This window comes from Macrotis lagotis, chromosome X (assembly GCF_037893015.1).
Source record: "Macrotis lagotis isolate mMagLag1 chromosome X, bilby.v1.9.chrom.fasta, whole genome shotgun sequence".
NCBI lineage: Eukaryota > Metazoa > Chordata > Mammalia > Peramelemorphia > Peramelidae > Macrotis > Macrotis lagotis.
The window spans coordinates 538,650,327-538,655,878 of NC_133666.1; the positions used below are offsets into that span (position 1 = coordinate 538,650,327).

The window sequence follows — 5,552 nt, forward strand, 5'->3', positions numbered from 1 at the left end:
TTCATTAAATATCTTTCTTTTCCCCTGGAAGAGAAGGTTCAGATTTGCTTGGCTGCATTCAAATTTCCCTTGCTCTCTGTAATAACATATTCCAGGCTCTTTAACCCCTTAATATTGATACAGCCAGGATCCTTTGTAATCCTGGCTGTAGCTCCTTGTTATTTGAATTGCTTCTTTCTGGCTGCTTACAGGACTTTTTTCCTTGTTCTGATAGTTCTGAAGTTTGGTCACAATATTCTTCGGTGCTTTCATTTTGGGATCCCTTTCAGGAAGGGGATCAATGTATTCTTTTTAATTTTTTTAGGGTTTTGCAAGGCAGTGGGGTTAAGTGGCTTGACCAAAACCACATAGCTAGGTAATTACTAAGTGGCTGAGGCCGAATTTGAACTCAGGTCCTCCTGACTCCAGGGCTGGTGCTCTATCCACTGCGCCACCTAGCCACCCCAATATATATATTTTTTAATGACTATTTTGCCCTCTGGTTCCAGGATATCAGGTCAGTTAAGGTGAACCATATTTGGAAAAAGAATGTAGAAAAGGGATTAGACTTTAATATATCACTTCATAGGACAGAATGAAAAACAAAATATACATATACATACATATATATATATATATATATATATATATATATATATAAAGCTATAAAGAGGCAGATCTTAGTTAAAAGAAAAAAAAGTAAAACTTTGACAATTAGAAACAATTTGAGTTACCAAAGAAGTAACAATCTGCACATTTAAGTAATGAGCTTCTTATTGAGAAAGTGTTTTTGAACAGAGGTCATATTACCCCTTATAGGCAATGAGGGACAAAGGTTTCTGATACTGCATGAATTTTGGACTGGATTATATTTAATATTCCCACCAAATGCTGATGACATGATTCTCATCTTGAAAATAAATACTTCAAATATAGTAGTATAAAACTTATTTGATTTTCAAATTTATCATTTTCTAGATTCTCCTTTTATTATTCCTTCTTTGAAAAGAAAGTTTTATCTTACAGAAGTTTCTTCATCTGTTCCCTGTCTTCTCCACATCTTCCATGAATTAATTTCTTTGAATCTCTCTATCTTTACATCAGTACTGGTATTTATGAAGTTTTTGATCAATAAAAGCAGTTAAACATTAAAGAAAAACAAATATCAAATAACTAAGATTTTTAGGGGTAGATTTTCCATCCTCTATATAGTTTATATTTTTATTCTTTAAAAGCATTTAATTTATTTCATTATATATTCCCCAAATTCATTAATATTTTTTAAAATATTGAGTTTCATATCCTCTTTCTCCTTCCTACTCTTCTTCCCATCTTTTCTGAATATATATGTATATATATATATATATATATATATATATATATATATATATATAGTTGTATGATCATGGACAAGTGAATAAATCTCTCTCTTGAACCCCAGGAAACCTCTAAAACATTTAGAGGTTTCCTGGGGTTCAAGAGATTTATTCACTTGTCCATGATCATACAACTAGTAAGCCTTAGGGAAAGTATTTAAGAAAACTTATCCTGACTTCTTTCCAAATGTTCAAAATATTATGCTATTCTGCCTATAAATGTAACCTATATAAGCTTTGAGGATCCTTATCCAAATTTCCATTTTCCTAGGTGAGTCTTACAACCTGGAGCAGGACTACAGATCTCTCAAAATTCTAAGCAAATTCTAAAGTGTTGAGAGGTATATCTCTTGTGTCATCAGCTCAAATTTCCACCCATAGACTACTTTTGTTACCCTCAGATTTTTAATTTAAATAACTTAATTAGCTATTTTACTTAGCATTTTAAATACATTTTTACTAAGAAGTAAGAATAATTTGGGGTGGCTAGGTGGCACAGTAGATAGAACACTGGTCCTGGAGTCAGGAGTACCTGAGTTCAAATCCAGCCTCAGATTCTTAATAATTACTTAGCTGTGTGGCCTTGGTCAAGCCACTTAACCCCATTTGCCTTGCAAAAACCTAAAAAAAAACCAACAAAAAAGGATAATTTGTACAAAATATACCGCCAACCTAAATCTGTAACAATCTTTCTCCAAAACATAGATTTTAGGTGAAAATGGTATTCTATCTAAAAAAGCATATGTGGCAAACAGCTCAGAGCTGCTAGATGCCAAAAGTTCTTATGTCCTATTGATGGGCTACTCAAGAAGGTGCCCTTAAGGATGATGTATTTTTTCTGGTGTTGTTATAGAATCATAAATCAACACTAATGAGAAAGACACTGATGAGAAGACAGGAAGTCCTAAAGTCTTTACACTGGTCAAACTCTCAGACTTGATCCAGGTCTCCTTCTACCATGTGCTTTTTTCCACACAGTTTTTCCCCTTCTAGAATGTTCTCCCTACTGGATTATCTTGTTTCAAATCTCCCAATTCCAACTAATAATAATGTTTCGATAAGAGTCAGAGAGCATGATGAAATCTTTCAGCTAAATGATAGAAATATTCCAAGTTATGACATTTATCTTAATCTCATGACTTTCAAATATTTTTTATACTTTATATAAGTTTTATGATTCAGATTGTCTGTGTATCTTATTGCTTATAACATATTTTATGGAGTGACTTTATTGTTTTCTTCATTTACCCCAACTTTAAAAAGAAATTATATAGTTTAACTAAAAGTATTATGGAAATTTTCAAATAGATTAATAAAATTAAGTTATGATTTAGAAGAATTTATATTAAAATAGCTTATTTTTCATAAAATAGTTCAGTATGCTTGTACATGACAAAAGGCAGTTAATTTTTTCGAAGACTAAAATGCCTAGTAAAGAGCAAAATGCTGAACACATATATTAAAACACAAATGACTTGAAAAATCTCACATTTATAAATGAATTTGAGAACAAATGGCCATCTAGGCAAGTCAAGTCAGTCACTTTTGTTCTGGAGGTATTCTGTAGATTCTTTCAAGGATTAATTTGTCTTCTTATTCTAGAATATTTGGACAGTTTTCCATTTTAATTTCCTGAAAGATATTTTCCAGACACTTTTTTTTGATTGATGCTTTCAGGTAGACGAATAATTCAGAAGTTTTCTAGTCTGGATCTATTTTCCAGGTTGTTTTTTTTATAGAAGATATTTTACATTTGCAGCCTTTTGGTTTTGTTTGATGGAGTCTTGAAGTCTCATAGAGTCATTATTTTCCTTTTGTCCAATTCTGATTTTTAGGATTTATTTTCTTCAGTTAGCTTTTGTGTTTTGTTTTCCAGTGATCAATTGTAATTTTAAAAGAGTTACACTCCTTTTCAGTTGATCAATTTTACTTTATTCTCTTTCCATGTTGTACATTGATCCAAATTGAGTGTGATGAGAGAGAAATCACATCCTTAAGTAAGAAACAAAAAGTATAAGGGATAATAAGATCAGACAATAAGATATCTGTTTTTTTCTAAATCAAAGGGAATAAATAGTCCTTGAAATTTGTTCAAACTCCACAGCTCTTTACCTGGATACAGATGGTATTCTCCATTGCAGACAGCCCAAAATTGTCCCTGGTTGTTGTGCTGATGGAACGATCAAATTGAACATCACCCCCATGTTGCTGATAGCGTGTACAGTGTTTTTCTGGTTCTGCTCATCTCACTCAGCAGTTCAAGCAAATTCCTCCAGGCTTCCCTGAATTCCCATCCCTCTTTGTTTCTAATAGAACAATAGTGTTCCATGACATATATATATACCACAGTTTGCTAAGCCATTCCCCAAATGAAGGACATTTACTTGATGTCCAATTCTTTGCCATCACAAACAGGGCTGCTATGAATATTTTTGTACAAGTGATGTTTTTACCCTTTCTCATGATCTCTTCAGGGTATAGACCCAGTAGTGGTATTGCTGGGTCAAAGGGTATGCTCATTTTTGTTGCCCTTTGGGTGTAGTTCCAAATTTCTCTCCAGAAAGGTTGGATGAGTTCACAGCTCCATCAACAGTATAATAGTACAACCCTTCCAACAATGATCATTATCCTTTCTAGTCATATTGGCCAGTCTGAGAGGCGTGAGGTGGTACCTCAGAGAAGTTTTGATTTGCATTTCTCTAATAATTAATGATTTAGAGCAATTTTTCATATAGCTATGGATTGCTTTGATCTCCTCATCTGTAAATTGCCTTTGCATATCCTTTGACCATTTGTCATTTGGGGAATGGCTTTTTTTTTAAAAAAAAATATGACTCAGTGTTCTGTATATTTTAGAAATGAGTCCTTTGTCAGAATCATTAGTTTTAAAGATTGTTTCCCAATTTACTACATTCTTTTGATCTTGGTTGCAGTGGTTTTATCTGTGCAAAAGATTTTTAATTTAATGTAATCGAAATAATCTAGATTGTTTTTGGTGATGTTCTCCATCTCTTCCTTAGTCATAAACTGCTCCCCTTTCCATAGATCTGATGGGTAAACTAGTCCTTGATCTTCTAATTTGCTTATCGTATTGTTTTTTATGTCTAAATCCTGTATACATTTGGATCTTATCTTGGTAAAGGGTGTTAGGTGTTGATCTAATCTAAGTTTCTTCCATACTAACTTCCAATTTTCCCAGCAGTTTTTATCAAAGAGAGAGTTTTTATCCCAATAGCTGGACTCTTTGGGTTTATCAAACAGCAGATTACTATAATCATCTCCTTTTTTTGTACCTAGTCTATTCCACTGGTCCAGCACTCTATTTCTTAACCAATACCAAACAGTTTTGATAACTGATGCTTCATAATATAATTTTAGATCAGGTAGGACTAAGGCCCCTTCTTTTGCACTTTTTTTCATTAAATTCCCGGAAATTCTTGACTTTTTATTTCTCCATGTGAATTTACTTACAATTTTTTTTCTAATTCATTAAAGTAATTTTTTGTAATTTTGATTGGTAGGGCACTAATCAGGTAGTTTAGTTTTGGTGGAATTGTCATTTTTATTATATCAGCTCTACCTATCCATGAGAAGTTGATATTTGCCCAGTTATTTAAATCTGATTTAATTTGTGTGAGAAGTGTTTTGTAATTATTTTCAAAAAGTTTCTGAGTCTGTCTTGGGAAATAGACTCCCAGGTATTTTATATTGTCTGAGGTTACTTTGATAAAATATGGAACACTTCACGAATTTGCATGTCATTCTTGTGCAAGGGCCATGCTAATCTTCTCTGTATCTTTCCAATTTTAGTATATGTGCTGCTGAAGCGAGCACTAGAGGCATTCTCAGTAAGATCAGGGGTGAAACAAGGATGTCCATTATCACCACTACTATTCAATATTGCATTAGAAATGTTAGCTTCAACAATAAGAGAAGAAAAATAAATTGAAGGAAGTAGAATTGGAAAGGAAGAAACAAAGCTCTCACTCCTTACAGATAACCTAGAGAATCCCAAAAATTTATCTAAAGAACTACTAGAAACAATTAGCAACTTTAGCAAAGTAGTAGGATATAAAATAAACCCTCATAAATGCTTAATATTTCTGTTTATTACTATCAAGAGATAAGCAGAAAGAGCTAGAAAGAAAAATCCCATTCAAAGCAACTTCAGACAGTATAAAATACTTGGGAGTCTAC

General features: G+C 32.7%; 1 non-coding gene across 1 annotated transcript; it reads right to left on the reverse strand.

Moving 5' to 3' along the window:
* Positions 1-5,082: 5,082 nt before the first annotated feature.
* LOC141503586 (U6 spliceosomal RNA) lies at positions 5,083-5,189 on the reverse strand. Its single transcript, XR_012472932.1, has one exon. It is a non-coding gene; the product is annotated as a U6 spliceosomal RNA (small nuclear RNA).
* Between the last annotated feature and the right edge of the window lie 363 nt (positions 5,190-5,552).